At 46.8% G+C, this 20,403-nt stretch overlaps 1 pseudogene; it reads left to right on the forward strand.

The window, feature by feature from the left end:
- The first annotated feature begins 12,450 nt into the window (after positions 1–12,450).
- Positions 12,451–15,177, forward strand: LOC122942073 (annotated as a pseudogene).
- Positions 15,178–20,403: the final 5,226 nt, after the last annotated feature.

A 20,403-nucleotide genomic window follows, 5' to 3' on the forward strand; every position in this document is an offset into this window, starting at 1 on the left:
ATCCATTTCCGTCCGGCTTGTAAGAACATTAGGGCAGATGCTCTGTCTCGCTCCTCTGATGTGGTGGGCGACGAGTTAACACCTCGATATATTATCCCTCCAGAACGCCTTATTACAGTCGCTCCCGTGGACCTGCGCCTTCTTCCTCCTGGCAAATCCTACGTACCTCCACGTCAGCGGCTGCGAATTCTCAAGTGGGGCCACGCCTCCCCTTTTGCCGGTCATCCAGGGGTGCAAAAGTCTCTCCAACTAATCTCCCAAAGGTACTGGTGGTCTTCTCTGGAGAAAGATGTCTCAGACTTCGTCCAGGCCTGTATGATTTGCGCCCGGGATAAATCGCCTCGCCAGAAACCAGCGGGTCTCCTCTTGCCTCTACCTGTTCCTGAAGTTCCCTGGTCTCACATCGCCATGGACTTTATTACAGATCTTCCCTCCTCCCATGGCAAGTCCGTTATTTGGGTCGTGGTGGATCGCTTCTCCAAGATGGCTCACTTTGTACCCCTGCCCGGTCTACCCTCTGCACCCATGTTGGCCAAACAATTTTTCCAACACATCTTCCGTCTCCATGGCCTTCCCAAACATATTGTCTCGGATCGTGGGGTACAATTCGTCTCCAAATTCTGGAGGGCTTTATGTGCTCAGCTCGGGATCAAATTGGACTTTTCTTCTTCGTACCATCCTCAGTCTAACGGCCAAGTAGAACGGGTGAACCAAATTTTAGGTGACTATCTGCGTCACTTTGTATCCTCACGCCATGACGACTGGGCTGATCTACTTCCCTGGGCGGAGTTCTCCTACAACTACAAACAATCCTCTGCCTCTAACAAGTCTCCTTTCTTTGTAGTTTTTGGCCGTCATCCTCTTCCACCTCTGCCGCAGTCTCCCACTCCTTCTTCTGTACCTGCCGTTGACAGTCTTGTACAGGATTTTTCCTCCATCTGGCGAGAAACCCACGCTGCTCTCCTCAAGGCTTCCGCCCGTATGAAGGTTCAAGCTGACAAGAGACGCAGATCTCCTCCGGAATTTCGCCCGGGTGACAAGGTGTGGCTCTCCTCTAGGTACATCCGATTTAGGGTCCCAAGTTACAAGTTGGGCCCTCGTTTCTTGGGACCCTATAAAATCAAGAGTCGTAACAATCAAGTTTCTTATCAGCTCCATCTTCCTCCCTCCCTCCGAATCCATAACTCCTTCCATGTCTCCCTTCTGAAACCTGCTGTCTTTAACCGTTTTTCTCCCAAGCTTGTTTCTCCCACACCTGTCGCCGGTACCTCCGATATATTCTCTGTCAAGGAGATCTTGGCGACCAAGATCTCCCGGGGGAAAATATTTTTTTTGGTCGACTGGGAGGGCTGCGGTCCTGAGGAGAGGTCATGGGAGCCGGAGGAGAACATCCTGGACCGCAGTCTCATCCACAAGTTCTTTGGTACCAAAAAGGGAGGGAGACCAAAGGGGGGGGGTACTGTTACGCTGAGCGCTCCGGGTACCCTGCTGGCCTCGGAGCGCTCACAGCGTATGCCCCCAGGCAGCACTCCAGTGTCTCGGCGTGTGCGTCCTCGCTCTCTAGGGCACGCGCGCGCCAGGGACTCTTAGATTCAAAGGGCCAGTACACCAGTGATTGGTGCCTGGTCCAAAGGGGTTATTAAAGGTTAAGGTTTGTGAGAGGCAGTGCTGACTTAATTAGGCTGCACCTGTGCACTGCCCATTTATACCTTCTCCTCCCACAGCTTCCTGCCGGATCTTTGTGCCTTGTGCCTCAGAGAAAGCGTTCCACTGTGTTTGTTTGCCTTGCCTGTTGCCGAACCCGTTGCTACCGTCTACTCGCCTTTGAACCTTGCCGCCTGCCCTGACCTCTGCTACGTCCGACTACGCTCTTGCCTTCTCCCTGTGTACCACGCCTTATCAGCTGCCAGAGAGGTTGAGTTGTTACTAGGGGACACGACCTGGTAGTTACCGCCGCAGCAAATCCATCCCGCCTTGCGGCGGGCTCTGGTGAAGACCAGTAACTGCTTAGAACCGGTCCTTTAGTACAACCCGCGCCATCGCCTCTCTGGTCCAGAGGATCCACTACCTGTCCTGCCGGTACGTGACAGTAAGATCCGGCCATGGATCCCGCTGATGTTCCCCTGCCAAGCCTAGCGGACCTCACCACTATTGTGGCCCAGCAGGGTCAACAGCTGGCCCAGTTGACCGCTATGTTGCAGCAGCTCCTGCCTTCTCAGCAACAGCCAGCTCCTCCGTCTGCTCCTGCTGCATCACCTCCGCCTGCAGTTGCCACCGGTTCCAGAATCCGTTTGTCCCTACCAGACAAATATGACGGAGATCCTAAGCAGTGCCGTGGGTTCTTGTCGCAATGCTCTCTCCACCTCGAGCTTCTGTCCGACCAGTTTCCTTCTGAGCGAGCCAAGGTAGCCTTTATTCTCAGTTTACTGTCCGGGAAGGCCCTGGCCTGGGCTACACCACTATGGGACCGCGCAGATCCTGCCACCGCTTCCGTCCAGAGCTTCTGCCTAGAGTTCCGGAATGTTTTTGAGGAGCCTGCCCGGGTTACCTCCGCAGAGACTGCCTTACTAAATTTGACCCAAGGAGGTTCTTCCGTGGGTGACTATGCCATTCAGTTCCGCACCCTGGCCTCTGAGCTGAATTGGAACAATGAAGCCCTTTGCGCCACCTTCAAGAAGGGACTTAACAGTGAAGTAAAGGACGTTCTGGCTGCACGTGAGCTTCCTTCCACTCTTAGTGACCTCATCTGGCTGGCCACTAGGATAGACAAACGTTTCGCCGAAAGACAAGAGGAACTCCTCCTTGAAAAGGAAAAAGCTTGTCCTAGATGCTTTCCTCGTCTGGCTCCCGTTTTTCTGCGTCCACCTCAACCCGCTACTGGGTTTTCCGCCGTGGAAGCCATGCAGGTGGATCGGTCACGCCTGACTCCGCAAGAACGAAGCCGCCGCAGAAACGAGAACCTGTGTCTGTACTGTGCCAGTACCGAGCACTTCCTTAGAGATTGTCCTCTCCGTCCACTGCGTTCGGGAAACGCTCGCACCTAGTAAACGTGGGAGAGGCGTTGCTAGGTGTGGATTCTTCCTCTCCACGTCTCATCATACCCGTGCAGTTGATCATCTCTTCCAAGTCCTCTTTCTCCGCAGCCGCCTTCTTGGATTCCGGTTCAGCTGGCAACTTCATTCACGCCTCCTTGGTTGACAAGTACCGTATTCCAGTAATCCGTCTACCCAAGCCATTTTTCATCTCTACTGTTAACGGTGAGAGACTCTCTGCCACCGTGCAGTTCCGTACCCAGCCTCTGCAGATGGACATCGGAATATTTCATACCGAGACTATAGAGTTCTTTGTCCTTCCCTTCTGTTCCTCCGAACTCCTCCTGGGTCTGCCGTGGCTTCAACGTCATAGTCCTGTCCTGAATTGGTCCACCGGTGAGATCCTGCATTGGGGTTCCTCCTGTTCAGGACCGCTGTCTCAAGCCTGCTCTGGTCAAACAGAACCCGCAAGTTTCTCCGCCTTCTGGGCTGCCCAAGCCATACCATTCCTTCGCGGATGTCTTCTGCAAGAAACAAGCTGAGGTCCTTCCTCCTCACCGATCCTATGATTGCCCGATCGACCTGATACCCGGTTCTACTCCACCTCGGGGCAGAATTTATCCTCTCTCACCTCCTGAGACTCTTGCCATGTCCGACTATATACGTGAGAACCTACAGAGAGGATTCATAAGAAAATCTTCTTCTCCTGCTGGGGCCGGTTTTTTCTTCGTGACAAAAAAAGACGGCTCCCTCCGCCCCTGCATTGATTACAGAGGTCTTAATAAAATTACCATCAAGAACCGTTACCCTCTGCCTCTAATCTCTGAGCTATTTGATCGTCTCCGAGGGGCTACGATCTTCACTAAATTGGACCTTCGAGGGGCCTATAATCTGATCCGTATCCGTGAGGGAGACGAATGGAAGACCGCCTTTAACACAAGGGACGGCCATTTTGAGTATTTGGTGATGCCCTTCGGCCTCTGCAATGCACCTGCTGTCTTCCAGGAATTCGTCAATGATATTTTCAGGGACTTACTTTACACCTGCGTGGTCGTATACCTGGATGATATCCTCATCTTTTCCTCCAATTTGGATCAACACAGGGTCCATGTGCAACAAGTTCTTACTCGTCTTAGGAGAAATCGCCTGTACGCTAAACTTGAAAAATGTCTTTTTGAATGGACCTCCCTGCCTTTCCTGGGATACATTATCTCAGCCCAAGGACTTCAAATGGACCCAGCCAAGCTCTCGGCAGTTCTGGATTGGCCACGCCCCTCTGGTCTCCGAGCTATACAAAGATTTCTGGGCTTTGCGAATTACTACAGGCAATTCATCCCTCACTATTCAACTCTGGTAGCTCCTATCGTGGCCCTCACAAGAAAAGGTGCTAACCCCAAATCCTGGCCTTCCCAAGCCGAGGAAGCCTTCCAGTCCCTGAAATCCGCCTTTGCCTCTGCACCCGTTCTCTCTAGACCAGATTCCACCAAGCCTTTCTCTCTTGAAGTGGATGCCTCCTCGGGAGCCGGAGCTGTCCTCACCCAGAAGTCTTCCCGGGGCAAGACTTCTACTTGTGGCTTCTTTTCAAAAACATTCTCTTCCGCAGAGAGAAATTACTCCATTGGGGACAGGGAACTGCTGGCTATTAAATTGGCACTGGAGGAATAGAGACATTTACTCGAGGGCGCCACACATCCTGTGTACATCTTCACGGACCACAAGAACCTGGCTTATCTCCAGTCTGCTCAGAGATTAAATCCCCGTCAGGCTCGTTGGTCTCTGTTCTTCGCCCGCTTTAATTTTGAGATCCATTTCCGTCCGGCTTGTAAGAACATTAGGGCAGATGCTCTGTCTCGCTCCTCTGATGTGGTGGGCGACGAGTTAACACCTCGATATATTATCCCTCCAGAACGCCTTATTACAGTCGCTCCCGTGGACCTGCGCCTTCTTCCTCCTGGCAAATCCTACGTACCTCCACGTCAGCGGCTGCGAATTCTCAAGTGGGGCCACGCCTCCCCTTTTGCCGGTCATCCAGGGGTGCAAAAGTCTCTCCAACTAATCTCCCAAAGGTACTGGTGGTCTTCTCTGGAGAAAGATGTCTCAGACTTCGTCCAGGCCTGTATGATTTGCGCCCGGGATAAATCGCCTCGCCAGAAACCAGCGGGTCTCCTCTTGCCTCTACCTGTTCCTGAAGTTCCCTGGTCTCACATCGCCATGGACTTTATTACAGATCTTCCCTCCTCCCATGGCAAGTCCGTTATTTGGGTCGTGGTGGATCGCTTCTCCAAGATGGCTCACTTTGTACCCCTGCCCGGTCTACCCTCTGCACCCATGTTGGCCAAACAATTTTTCCAACACATCTTCCGTCTCCATGGCCTTCCCAAACATATTGTCTCGGATCGTGGGGTACAATTCGTCTCCAAATTCTGGAGGGCTTATGTGCTCAGCTCGGGATCAAATTGGACTTTTCTTCTTCGTACCATCCTCAGTCTAACGGCCAAGTAGAACGGGTGAACCAAATTTTAGGTGACTATCTGCGTCACTTTGTATCCTCACGCCATGACGACTGGGCTGATCTACTTCCCTGGGCGGAGTTCTCCTACAACTACAAACAATCCTCTGCCTCTAACAAGTCTCCTTTCTTTGTAGTTTTTGGCCGTCATCCTCTTCCACCTCTGCCGCAGTCTCCCACTCCTTCTTCTGTACCTGCCGTTGACAGTCTTGTACAGGATTTTTCCTCCATCTGGCGAGAAACCCACGCTGCTCTCCTCAAGGCTTCCGCCCGTATGAAGGTTCAAGCTGACAAGAGACGCAGATCTCCTCCGGAATTTCGCCCGGGTGACAAGGTGTGGCTCTCCTCTAGGTACATCCGATTTAGGGTCCCAAGTTACAAGTTGGGCCCTCGTTTCTTGGGACCCTATAAAATCAAGAGTCGTAACAATCAAGTTTCTTATCAGCTCCATCTTCCTCCCTCCCTCCGAATCCATAACTCCTTCCATGTCTCCCTTCTGAAACCTGCTGTCTTTAACCGTTTTTCTCCCAAGCTTGTTTCTCCCACACCTGTCGCCGGTACCTCCGATATATTCTCTGTCAAGGAGATCTTGGCGACCAAGATCTCCCGGGGGAAAATATTTTTTTTGGTCGACTGGGAGGGCTGCGGTCCTGAGGAGAGGTCATGGGAGCCGGAGGAGAACATCCTGGACCGCAGTCTCATCCACAAGTTCTTCGGTACCAAAAAGGGAGGGAGACCAAAGGGGGGGGGGTACTGTTACGCTGAGCGCTCCGGGTACCCTGTTGGCCTCGGAGCGCTCACAGCGTATGCCCCCAGGCAGCACTCCAGTGTCTCGGCGTGTGCGTCCTCGCTCTCTAGGGCACGCGCGCGCCAGGACTCTTAGATTCAAAGGGCCAGTACACCAGTGATTGGTGCCTGGTCCAAAGGGGTTATTAACAGGTTAAGGTTTGTGAGAGGCAGTGCTGACTTAATTAGGCTGCACCTGTGCACTGCCCATTTATACCTTCTCCTCCCACAGCTTCCTGCCGGATCTTTGTGCCTTGTGCCTCAGAGAAAGCGTTCCACTGTGTTTGTTTGCCTTGCCTGTTGCCGAACCCGTTGCTACCGTCTACTCGCCTTTGAACCTTGCCGCCTGCCCTGACCTCTGCTACGTCCGACTACGCTCTTGCCTTCTCCCTGTGTACCACGCCTTATCAGCTGCCAGAGAGGTTGAGTTGTTACTAGGGGACACGACCTGGTAGTTACCGCCGCAGCAAATCCATCCCGCCTTGCGGCGGGCTCTGGTGAAGACCAGTAACTGCTTAGAACCGGTCCTTTAGTACAACCCGCGCCATCGCCTCTCTGGTCCAGAGGATCCACTACCTGTCCTGCCGGTACGTGACAACCGCCTCCTCAACCTCCTACTTCATATGGACCTCCTCCTCCTAGATCAAGATTATTGCTTTTTATTTTTACGTATTTTTTGTTATTTGAAGTCATTTCCCTATGTTTGCAGAGCCCTCTAGCCCTTACCATGAGCCATTTTAGTGCTCCAAAGTTTGGGTCCCATTGTCCGCTCAACTCTAGTGACTAGAAAACTATCTCAGAATGGCCTGGATAAGTAAAAGTGTTTTAAAGTTATTACCACATAAAGTGACACACGTCAGATTTAAGGTGAAAAGTGGCTCAGTAGTGATGGGGTTAACAGCTGCTATGAAACTACAACTCCCTGCATGCATACTTGCTTAATTGTCTTGAAGTGAAAGGAGGATTTGGGGAATTTATTAAATTTTTGAGCGTTGCACAGATATTGATGAGCTATGCTCAGGATAGATCATGCATATCTTATCAGCGAGGGTCAGACTCCTGACACCCAGAGCTGTATTTTCCATAAGGCACATTCCTAGGGTGTCATATAGTTGGGGGGGTGGCACTCTATGTGCAGCCGCAAACCCTCCCTTCTGAATTCAACTGCAACGGTGTCCTCAGGACAGAGATGCAATTGAATACTGTGGTGGGTCCACCGATTACCATCATAGGCTTCAGACCTAGTAGGCATGAGGTCTATGAGGCAGTAAATCCCGGCACAGGCGGGCATGATGACATCATTGTGCACACCTGTGCCCCAGGCCATAGACTGGATAAGGCTATGGCCTGGGAAATGGGACACAGTTAAGTATTACTACTTGAGGGGTGGGCATTGGAGGTCATGAATACTGGAGGGGCACTGTGGAGGACATTTGTGATATAGAAAGAATGGGCACTCTTATAGCTGGACCACAAAGTTAGTCAAGCGACACTAATTGATTAGTAGCAATATATAAACAATAGTCACTATACATAAAAATTTGACTCCTGAAATAAATGATAAAAGTGAATAAAAAATTCGTAAAAATGTCAGTCCACTGATATAGCTGATAGATGAAAGACTAGGAGGTCTATATAGAAGATATAAAAATATGGAACAAACTGTTCCAGCTGCCTATATATAGTCAGTTAGCTACAGCAGTGGCTGATACCGAGTAAATCCCCACAAAATAAATGCAAACATCAAAAAAATATATATTGCAGTATTGATAAAAAGAAAAGTAAATGCAATCAAAAAGTGCACCAATAGGTAGCGTGTGCTGATATAAAAATAAAAATCAATAGTGACAATGGATTAGTGAGAGAAACAATATTTCTATCGGTATTATCTAAAAGTAGGTAAATGAATGTGAGAAAACACTGCTCAGATCGTTGCGATATTCAATATCCGTGTAAGGTCATAAAGTGTCTCTGGAGACTCGGCATTAGCAATGGACAGTCCGTCTCACTGGTTAATAGTAATCCTAGAGCTCAGTCTTTCTGCTATATTGTAACAGTTTTCCTAGAGGACAATTTAATGTTTCAATGTTAAGTCCACACAGTTCCTAGGAGTGAACTGGGTATCACAGAGTTGTAGTCCAACAGATTTCAGCGGAGACAGTGCAGTGTAAGTGCAGTTGGGTAGTTTTGCAACAGTCAATGCAGTTACAGCAGTATTAGTTATGGTTTCTTACTCACGTTCAAGCCTGCTGTCCACCGTGGCGTCCCACGTGGTGTAAGTTCAGGATAAGCTTACCTTACTGCTGAATAGAAAGACTGTACAATCCAGTTTTGTAGCTTTGTAAGTTCAGCTATGATGGTAGACACTAGCTCTATCACGCTGCAAGTGCACGTTGAATTTCCTTAATTTGGAATGGGTGTTCCGCCTGTGGTTCAATCACACCCGTAAATGGCTGCACTATATCCAGAAGGCCGCGGTTCCTTTTCTTTAAAAGCTCTTTCTAAATCCAGCCAGTAATAACAGGTTATTGTAGTTGAAAATTGTCCGGTTTTCGTCAGCTCCAATTCCTCCACGCCAGACGCGTTTCGAAGGTTATCCTCCTTCTTCCTCTGCCACTGAGGACACCAGATCACCCACACACAGGTCCGGACCAGTCACACGTCTCCTGTGGGCTATTCGCTTATATCTCTCACCCATCGTCTCCAAATTCACTTGTATCCTCCGCCAGATAGAGGAGAAGGTAGAAGAAAACCTTTCCTCCTCTGGCATCCCAGAGGAACTAGTCCCAGAAAAGGTACCAAACTGAGGATGAAAACCATATGCGCCAAAAAATGGCGACTTACCCGTGGATTCCTGTCTACGGTTATTCAAAGCAAACTCCGCTAAGGGCAGGAATGAGGACCAGTCCTCCTGATTTTCCGCCACAAAGCACCTCAAGTAGGTCTCCAGGTTCTGATTAGTACGCTCCATCTGTCCATTCGACTGCGGAAGAGAACGAAAGTTGAATGCCAAGCCGAGAGCAGAACGCCCTCCAGAACCTGGAGACAAACTGTGTGCCCCTATCAGAAACCACATCCGAAGGAATACCATGCAATCTCACAATATTGTCAACTAAAATTTGCGCAAGAGTCTTGGCATTAGGCAGACTAGTTAACAATATAAAATGCGTCATCTTGCTAAAACGATCAACTACCACCAAAATTACTGTTTTCCCCGAGGAACTCGGCAGATCCGTAATAAAGTCCATGGACAAGTGCGTCCAAGGACTAGACGGAATAGATAAAGGAAGGAATGAACCAGCCGGTCGAGTATGAGCAACCTTAGATCGTGCACAGGTCTCACAAGCTGCCACGTAATCCTCAATGCTCCTACGTAACCTGGGCCACCAGAACCTCTGGGACACAAGGTCACAGGTGGACTTACCACCAGGATGTCCGGCAAGGACAGTATCGTGATGTTCCTTGAAAACCTTGTATCGCAGTTCTTCGGGAACAAATAACCTCCCTGGGGGACAGGAACCAGGAGCCCCCTCCTGGGCTCCCAACACCTCCATCTCCAATTCAGGATACAGAGCGGAAACCACAACCCCGTCAGCCAAAATTGGAGCAGGATCCTCTGAATCACCTCCCCCAGGAAAACTGCGAGACAACGCATCTGCCTTGATATTTTTGACCCCCGGACGAAAAGTGATAACAAAATAGAACCTGGTAAAAAACTGTGACCATCTGGCCTGTCAGACGCTTGGCAGATTGCAGGTAAGCCAAATTCTTATGATCCGTATAAACAGTAACAGGGTGAGAAGCCCCCTCCAACCAGTGACGCCATTCCTCAAAGGCCAATTTTATAGCCAGCAACTCTCCATCTCCCACATCATAGTTCCTCTCGGCGACCGAGAGCTTCTTGGAAAAGAAAGCACACGGGACCCATTTGCCAGGAGAAGAACCCTGTGACAGCACTGCTCCCACCCCCACTTCTGATGCATCCACCTCCACCATGAATGGTTGAGACACATCAGGCTGCACCAGAATGGGAGCAGACGCAAAACACTCCTTAATAGTCGAAAAGGCCTGCAATGCCTCCTCCTACCAAACAGAGACGTCAGTGCCCTTCTTTGTCATATCAGTCAGTGGTTTAACAATGGTGGAATAGTTTAGAATACATTTTCTATAATAGTAAACCCCAAAAATCGCATCAAAGCTTTCTGATTCTCTGGTCGGTCCCATTCCAGAACCACCCGGACTTTTTTCAGGGTCCATACGAAAACCAGAGTCGGAAAGCAGATATCCCAAAAACGGAAGCTCCTGCACAGAAAACACACATTTTTTCAATTTGGCATATAACTTATTCTCCTGAAGAATCGTCAAAACCTGTCTCACATGATCCTGATGAGTCTTCAGATCAGGAGAGTAAATTAAAATGTCATCCAAGTAAACCACCACAAACCTCCCCACCAAGTCATGAAAAATGTCACTGACGAATCGCTGAAATACCGCTGGCACGTTAGTCAAAGGCATAACCAGATTCTCAAAATGACCCTCGTGCGTATTGAAGGCCGTCTTCCACTCATCCCCTTCTTTGATTCTGATCAGATTGTAGGCCCCTCTCAAATCCAACTTGGAGAACACCCTGGCACCAACAATCTGATCAAAAAGGTCGGAGATCAAAGGAAGGGGATACGGATCCCGGACCGTAATGCGGTTCAATTCCCGAAAATCCAAACACGTTCTCAGTGATCCATCCTTTTTCTTGACAAAGAAAAAACCTACTGCCACTGGAGACTTAGATGGCCTAATATGACCTTTTGCCAAACTCTCGGCGATATACTTTTGCATGACCTCGCTTTCAGGTTGGGAAAGATTGTAAAGGCGAGACTTTGGCAACTTAGCTCCTGGGATGAGATTCACTGGACAATCATAGTCATGATGAGGGGGCAATTCCTGGGTCCCACCCTCCGAAAAGACATCTGCAAAGTCTGAGAGATATTGAGGTAGAACGGCAGTGGACACCCCAGAGATAGATGTGCCAAGACAATTCTCCGAACAAAACTCTCCCCAACCAATAATTTGTCTTGCCTGCAAATCAATAATTGGATTATGTTTTGTCAACCAAGGTAAACCTAGGACTAAAGGAGCAGGCAAATTCCTCATGACAAAACAAGAAATAAGCTCTACATGTGAATCACCCAACCTCAACTGAATATTATGTGCAATATGAGTGAGACTCCTTTGAGAAAGAGGTGAAGAATCTATTGCAAACACCAGAATCTCCCTCTCCAAAGGGCACGTACTTAGACCCAGATTTTGAAGGAAAAAAAAGTCAATAAGGTTTAACCCAGCACCACAGTCAATGAATACCTCAACAAAGAATTTTCTTGAGTCTAGCGCCACCATGGCTGGAAAGAGAAAACGAGAATTACAGGGAGGTTGCATATTTGCTTGTTCCACTACTCCATTCACGCTACCAAAAGTCAGGACGGTTTCTTTTTCTTTCATATCATCACGTGATTTAACAAAAGGACAAGCAAAAACCAAGATGGTCATTTTTACCACAGTAGTAACATAATTTATGTAATCTCCTAAAGTTTCTCCTACCAGAATGAAAAGATATCTGACCCAACTGCATGGGTTCCTCCCCTACCCCAGAGTTATAAGTAATATCACCCTGGGCCTAAGTTACGCAATTTAGATTCTGCCATCGAGACCCGATCTGGGTCATCGTAAATCAATCCCAGGGCTTTGAAAAATTCCTCCACCGACTGGAGGGCCAGAGAACCGGGCGGCAGAGAAAAAGCCCAGGAAATCAGATTGACTATATACTCTGCAGTCAGAGATGGAAAAGTTCTGTACAGTCAGCAAAAACAAGACCTGGTGCTGACTGTGGTTCAGATCATCAGCTTCTTATTGCAAAATTCAAACTTAAATTGAAGAGTCAGAAAAGATGCCAGACCTTGCAATTATGACTTAAATAATATCCCTTATGAATATGCAGTGGAGGTTAAAAATAGATTTAAGGGAATAGATCTGGTAGAAAGGGTACCTGAGGAGCAAGAGGCAACAACAAGGAACATTCCAAAGAAAAAGAAGAGCAAGAGAGCAAAATGGCTGTCTAAGGAGGGTTTACAAATGGCTGAGGAAAGAAGGGAAGCAAAAGGCAAAAGAGAAATGGAACAATATCGCCAGTTGAATGCAGACGTCCGGAGAATAGCAAGGAGGGATAAGAAGGCCTTCCTAGATGAGCAATGCAAGGAAATAGAAAAAAAAAACAACAGAATTGGAAAAACAAGAGATCTTTTCAAGAAAATTAGAGACATCCAGGGAACATTTCACACTAAAATGGATATGATAAAAGACAAAAACGGTAGGGACCTAACAGAAGTGGAAGAGATTAAGAAAAGATGGCAAGAATATACAGAAGAACTGTACAAAAAATATCTCAATTACACTGCTAACCCTGATAGTATGAGCATTGACCTAGAGCCAGACATTCTAGAGAGTGAAGTTAAGTGGGCGTTAGAAATCATTGCAAACAAGGCTAGTGGAGGTGACGGAATTCCAGCTAAGCTTTTTTATGATAGTAAAAGATGATGCTGTTAAGGTGCTGCATTCAATATTCCAGCAAATCTGGAAAACACAGCAATGGCTACAGGACTGGAAAAGGTCAATTTACATCCCAATCCCAAAGAAGGGCAATGCCAAAGAATGTTCAAACTACCGAACAATTGCCCTCATCTCACATGCTAGCAAGGTTATGCTAAAGATTCTGCAAGCTAGGCTTCAGCAATATGTGAACCGAGAACTACCGGAAGAACAAGCTGGTTTTCGAAGAGGCAGGGCAACCAGAGAGATCAAATTGCCAACCTTCGCTGGATTAAGGAGAAAGCAAGAGAGTTCCAGAAAAAGATCTTGTGGCGAAACCAACCTCGCCACGGTGTTTTGGAGGGGGCTGTTTACCAGCCTCCTGCCCTGGGATTATGGTCCCTTAAGTTATTGGGTCTTAAGGCACTTGGGACGGAGCCCTCTGTCCCTGAATTGCATCCTCTACCTTACTTGCTTGGATGAAGCACATGGTGAGAATAGATAGCGGCCATTTTAGCTCACAGACACTGTTCTGACTTTTCAGCACGGTGCTATCTTGCCTGTATTTGGTGCAGAGACATCATTCAGTAGTTTGAAACTACCAAACAGGGGACACATTTATTAGTGACTATTTTCTGTATAACTTGTATATTTTCAGTGTAACTGTATCTTCCAAACTACTGAACGGATGTGGGTGAATTTTGGATATGTGGTTCACCCAGATCCCCCGGTTCCGAGGATATATTGGTTATAGGGTTATTGCATGTTTTGGGGTTCCTGTGATATGTTTTATAAAACTGTATTTCTCTGCCTTTGATAATTATATTCGTCATTGTGTTCAATGGTCATCATCGGCAGAGGGGAGGATTTTGTGTGGGTGTGTTTCTATTGTCCCATTGTGTGTTTAAATGGTGATGTCTGTCCTGTTGTCTCCACATGTGTATTGGCGATCTCCCTTTTGTCCTGAGAGATAATTGGATTGTCTTCGGTCGTCTCCGGGACAGAGGGGAGGAAACCATGATGCATTGTGGGGATGTGTTGTATCTGCTCTGTATTTGCAAAACTGTAATAAAAACCAGGCTGGGTGTGCCAGCACTTCAGACCACTGCTTGACCCTCAACACGGAGCCTTGTCTCGTTATTGGGGGGATTCCCTTTATGCTGTTAGAGACTGATTGCCAGGAGTGTAAGCTGATTGGACGCTTTTCCTGTTCGTCTGCTGACAGCTATTTGCGAGGTTCCAGTTTGGAGTGCTATTTTGTATCCAGTTCGGGAGGTTGGTGTTCTGCAGTAGCTGTACCTGTCTCTCGGAAAGGGGCATATCGCCTAAACGGATCTTAACCCCTTGTCTGCTGAAACGGTCCGTTACAGATCTACTTCTGCTTCATTGACTACATCAAAGCCTTTGATTATGTGGATCACAATACATTATGGCAAGTTCTTAAAGAGATGGGAGTACCGGATCACCTAACATGTCTCCTGAGGAACTTATGCCGGTCAAGAAGCAACTGTGAGGACTGTACATGGAACAACTGATTGGTTCAATATCAGAAAAGGAGTATGACAAGGTTATATATTATCACCCTATTTATTTAACTTATATGCAGAATATATCATGCAAAATGCTGGACTGGATAAAGCAAGAGCTGGAATTAGAATTGCTGGAAGAAATATCAACAACCTCAGATATGCAGATGATACAACTTTTATGGCAGAAAGTGAAGAATTAAGGAGCCTCTTGATGAGGGTGAAAGAGGAGAGTGCAAAAGTTGGCCTAAGTCTCAACATTAAAAAAAACTAAGATCATGCATCAGGATCCATCCCCTCCTGGCAAATAGAGGTGGAAGAAATGGAAGTAGTATTAGATTTTGTTTTCTTGGGCTCAAAGATTACTGCAGACGGTGACTGCAGCCATGACATTAAAATACGTTTCCTTCTTGAAAGGAAAGCAATGACAAACTTGGACAGTGTAATTAAAAGCAGAGATGTCACCTTGCCAACAAACGTTCGTATGTTCAAAGCAATGGTTTTTCCTGTAGTAATGTATGGTTGTGAGAGCTGGACCATAAGGAAGGCTGAGCATAGAAGAATCAACGCCTTCAAACTGTGGTGCTGGAGAAGACTTCTGAGAGTTCCATGGACTGCAAGAAGATCCAATCAATCCTTGAAGAAATTAACCCTGATGTTTATTGGAAGGAGCAATACTGAAATACTTTGGACACATAATGAGAAGGCAGGAGTCATTGGAGAAGACTCTGATGCTGGGAAAGATTGAAGGCAAAAGGAGAAGGGGACGGCAGAGAATGATATGGCTGGACTGTGGGGGACATTACTATTAGGAGGCAGTGTAGGGGATACTGCTACTGGATAGACATTACTGGGGAACATTACTGCAAAGGGAACCACTGTGGAAGACATTACTACTGGAGGGGCAATGTGGGGGACATTATTACTAGAGGGATACTTGGGGAGACATTAATACTGGGGGCACATTCCTACTCAGGGCACTATGGAGGGGACATTACTACTCTAGGATTGCAAATGGAAGATAAGCAGCACTACACGCCCAAAAGTGGGGTAAATAGCATGCCATTACTCCAGGTACCTGATAAGGAGGTCCAATTTAAAGTGGTACCCGCAGATAGGGATCCAGGCTAGGGCTCCCTTGTAGTAGCAAAATATTGGAAAAATCTGCAGCACTCTTCCAGTATAGAAAATGTATTTATTTATCAGCAGCAAACATTGCGACGTTTCAACAAAAAGTATTTTTGCTTGATAAAGACTTTTTGCGGAAACATCGCAATGTTTGCTGCTGATGAATAAATACAGAATTTTACATGACGACGTGGATTGCTATTATTTCCAGTCCAGAGATCGGGCAGCGCTGGTGCTTTCATATGACAGGCAGTATTCTACGGAGCAGCTGACTCGGAGGATCGCTGTACACAGAGAGAGCATAGAGCTGGAAATGGCTCTGGCTCTGTATAGGAGAACTCCGTGTGCTGTGGTTCTTTTGAGATACCAGCGCAAGAGAGCGCATGTTTTAGTGATATAAAATGTATCAAATGTATCAGCTTAGAATAGGGACGAAGCAGCCACATGTAGCGCTCAGTCTAGCGCAACTGTAGCCCACATTTTGCACTACAATATATTCCTTTAGTTAACACATTAGATACAAGTGTGCATATCTCCTAGTATCTTCTTCTAATTGACGTAATTGAAGGCTATCTAGGAGCCTCATTATACTAAACACGCCCCTCCTTATCTCTGTACCTCCCTCTGATTAACCCGCCAAAACAGTGTTTTAAATGTCTCAATCACAAGTAAGTTTGCATTCTGTAAATTGTCCTGACGAAGGGGGCACTCCGCCCTTGAAACGCGTTGACTTTAATAAAAAATCACTACAAAACCTGAAGACTGATCTATATGCCTGCAGCGCTGGATAGTGGTCTCCCACTTTTATGAATTTTCTATACTGGAAGAGTGCTGAAGATTTTTCCACTATTTTATTACTACTACCGGGGCACTGTGAGAGGACATTACTGGCAGCGCTATAGGGGGCATTACTAGGGGCAGTCTAGGGATTTTTTTTTTATAGTGGGGACAGTACAGAAGGCACCAGGGCCATTTTAATACTGGAGCACTATAAGGAGCATTACTGGGACATTTTTTTTATATATATGGGTATACTATATGGGGTATTACTGAGGGTATTTGAAAACTGGGCCACTAAAGTGGGATTTTTTTTGTACATGGGCATTAAAGGGAACATTATTAATACTGTAGGGACTATAATGGCATTTTTACTAGGGGTAAAATAGCGGATATTATTGGAGAAGGCATTGTAGGGGCAATTCTATTACAGGGGCATATTAAGGGACATTATAAAGGCATTATTACTGGGAGCATAATGCGGAGTATTATTATTACTGGGAGCATTTTAGGGGACATTATTATTACTGGGGGGCACTATAGGGGGGCGTTATTATTGCTGGAGGCACTAAAAAGGGCAATACTATTGCTGGAAGTACTATAAGGGGTATTATTGGTAAAGGCACTAGAGAGGGCACCTTTGCTATTGAGGGGCACTATATAGGCATTATTGTTAATGGAGGCATTTTAGGGGGCATTATTACTACTGAGGGCACTATTTTTTCATCAGTATAGTATTTAAGGGAAATGGGGAGCACTGTGGGCACAGTGTTGGGGGTAGCGGCAGATGACACTGTTGGGGCAATAGGATAGGGAGTTTGTGTTGAGAAGGTGAGGAGGTAGATGGAAAAGTCAGGTATTTAACATGTCTGCATAGTAAACTCTGCAGAGACGAGACACAGCTGAAAGAATTTGCCATGACAGTCTGGGCTGAATAGTGAAGAGGAAAAAGAATGTCTACATCACAGAAGATGTAACTGAATGTAAAAGGTATGTGGTGCTGTATTCTCCTGTATGTTTGGCTGGCAGGCAGTATGCTGTTAGTAACCCTGACTCACTAGTGTGACCCGCACCTCACCTCCTCAGCCCCCTTCTCTATATTTTTTTTAAAGATAACTGCCCCAGTAGAACCAAATACCACAATGCAGCTCAATCTACTGTCCCAGCAGAACCAAATACCACAGTGCAGCACAATTTACTGCCCCAGCAGAACTTCTTGTTATACTGGTGCAGTATTTTGTCCTGCATTGTGGTATTTGGTTCTACAGCAGAAAAAGATACCAAAGTGCAGCACAATATACTCCCTCAACAGAATCAAATACCATAGCACAAAAATTAGTTCTGCTGGGGCAGTAACTTGTGCTGCACTGTAGTATTTGGTTCTACTTGGATAGTATATTGTGTTGCACTGTAGTATTTGTTTCTGCTGGGGCAGTATTGTGTGCTGCATTGTGGTATTTGGTGCTGCTGGGGCAGTGTAACGGTCGCGTACACACACACACAGGGGGGAGGGAAGTGACCACTGCGCTCCACCCTTACCCCTGGCCCTGCCTACTTGCCTCGCGAGTCCTAATGACAGGGGACAACTGGACGGCAATCCCTAGCTTGAACTAAGTGCAGGGATGACAGACAGACAAACAGAACATGAACGGACCGAGTCAATACCAGGAAAGCTACAAAGTACAAATGGAGCAAGCAGAGAATAGTCAGTAGAAGCCGGGGTCATAAATACCAGGAGAGTCATGAAGTACCAAAGGAGTAAGCAGAGGACCGTCAGGAGGAGGCCGGGGTCAGAATACCAGGAGAGCAGCAAAGTACACAAGGAGCAGGCAGAGGATCGCCAGGAAACAGCAGGCGGTAAGTACGCCAGGAAATACAACATCACAGGTGGAACCTAAATTAACAGGCAACCTGTCCCAGCAGGCTGCCTGTATTTATAGTGGGGAGTGAGGGTCATGTGACGTGGCCAGCGTCACATGACCGACAGACCAACCAGTCGAGCACCGAGTGATCAGCTCGGCGCTCAAGGCAGACTTAGGAGCAGGGAACCTCCCAGCTAGCAAAGCCGCCCTGGGAACGAAGTCAAGCACAGATCCTCACTCCCGAAGCTAAGCAGCAGGTCTGCAGCTAATGGGAGACTGAGTGCACCTTTGGAACCCCGTTACAGGCAGTATATTGTGCTGCATTGTGGTATTTGGCTGTGCTGGGATAGTATATTGTACTGCATTGTGGTATTTGGTGCTACTATGCAGTATATTGTGGTATTTGGCTCTGCTGGGGCAGTATATTATGTTGCATTGTTGTATTTGGTGCTGCTGGGGCCGTATATTGTACTGCATTGTAGTATTTGGTTTTATTGGGGCAGTATATTATGTTGCATTGTGGTATTTGGTTCTGCTTGGGTAGTATATTGTGCTGAATTGTGGTATTTGATGCTGCTGGGGCAGTATATTGTGCTACACTGTGGTACAAACTGGATTCCAAAAAAGTTGGGACACTAAACAAATTGTGAATAAAAACTGAATGCAATGATGTGGAGATGGCAAATGTCAATATTTTATTTGTAATAGAACGTAGATGACAGATCAAACGTTTAATCCGAGTAAATGTATAATTTTAAAGGAAAAATACGTTGATTCAAATTTTCACGGTGTCAACAAATCCCAAAAAAGTTGGGACAAGTAGCAATAAGAGGCTGGAAAAAGTAAATTTGAGCATAACGAAAAGCTGGAAGGCCAATTAACACTAATTAGGTCAATTGGCAACATGATTGGGTATAAAAAGAGCTTCTCAGAGTGGCAGTGTCTCTCAGAAGCCAAGATGGGTAGAGGATCACCAATTCCCACAATGTTGCGCAGAAAGATAGTGGAGCAATATCAGAAAGGTGTTACCCAGAGAAAAATCATCAACTGTGCATAACATCATCCGAAGATTCAGAGAATCTAGAACAATCTCTGTGCGTAAGGGTCAAGGCCATAAAACCATACCGGATGCCCGTGATCTCCGGGCCCTTAAACGATACTGCACCACAAACAGGAATGCTACTGTAAAGGAAATCACAGAATGGGCTCAGGAATACTTCCAGAAACCATTGTCAGTGAACACAATCCACCGTGCCATCCGCCGTTGCCAGCTGAAACTCTACAGTGCAAAGAAGAAGCCATTTCTAAGCAAGATCCACAAGCTCAGGCATTTTCACTGGGCCAGGGATCATTTAAAATGGGGTGTGGCAAAATGGAAGACTGTTCTGTGGTCAGACGAGTCACGATTCGAAGTTCTTTTTGGAAATCTGGGACGCCATGTCATCCGGACCAAAGAGGACAAGGACAACCCAAGTTGTTATCAACGCTCAGTTCAGAATCCTGCATCTCTGATGGTATGGGGTTGCATGAGTGCGTGTGGCATGGGCAGCTTGCATGTCTGGAAAGGCACCATCAATGCAGAAAAATATATTCAGGTTCTAGAACAACATATGCTCCCATCCATACATCATCTCTTTCAGGGAAGACCCTGCATTTTTCAACAAGATAATGCCAGACCACATTCTGCATCAATCACAACATCATGGCTGCGTAGGAGAAGGATCCAGGTACTGAAATGGCCAGTCTGCAGTCCAGATCTTTCACCTATAGAGAACATTTGGCGCATCATAAAGAGAAAGGTGCAACAAAGAAGGCCCAAGACGATTGAACAGTTAGAGGCCTGTATTAGACAAGAATGGGAGAGCATTCCTATTTCTAAACTTGAGAAACTGGTCTCCTCGGTCCCCAGACGTCTGTTGAACGTTGTAAGAAGAAGAGGAGATGCCACACAATGGTGAAAATGGCCTTGTCCCAACTTTTTGGGGATTTGTTGACACCATGAAACTCTGATTCAACCTATTTTTCCCTTAAAATGGTATATTTTCTCAGTTTAAACTTTTGTTCCGTGATTTATGTTCTATTCTGAATAAAATATTAGAAGTTGGCACCTCCACATCATTGCATTCAGTTTTTATTCACAATTTGCATAGTGTCCCAACTTTTTTGGAATCCGGTTTGTATTTGGCTCTGCTGGGGCAAAGTGTAGC

Source organism: Bufo gargarizans, chromosome 6 (assembly GCF_014858855.1).
Source record: "Bufo gargarizans isolate SCDJY-AF-19 chromosome 6, ASM1485885v1, whole genome shotgun sequence".
NCBI classification, from domain to species: domain Eukaryota; kingdom Metazoa; phylum Chordata; class Amphibia; order Anura; family Bufonidae; genus Bufo; species Bufo gargarizans.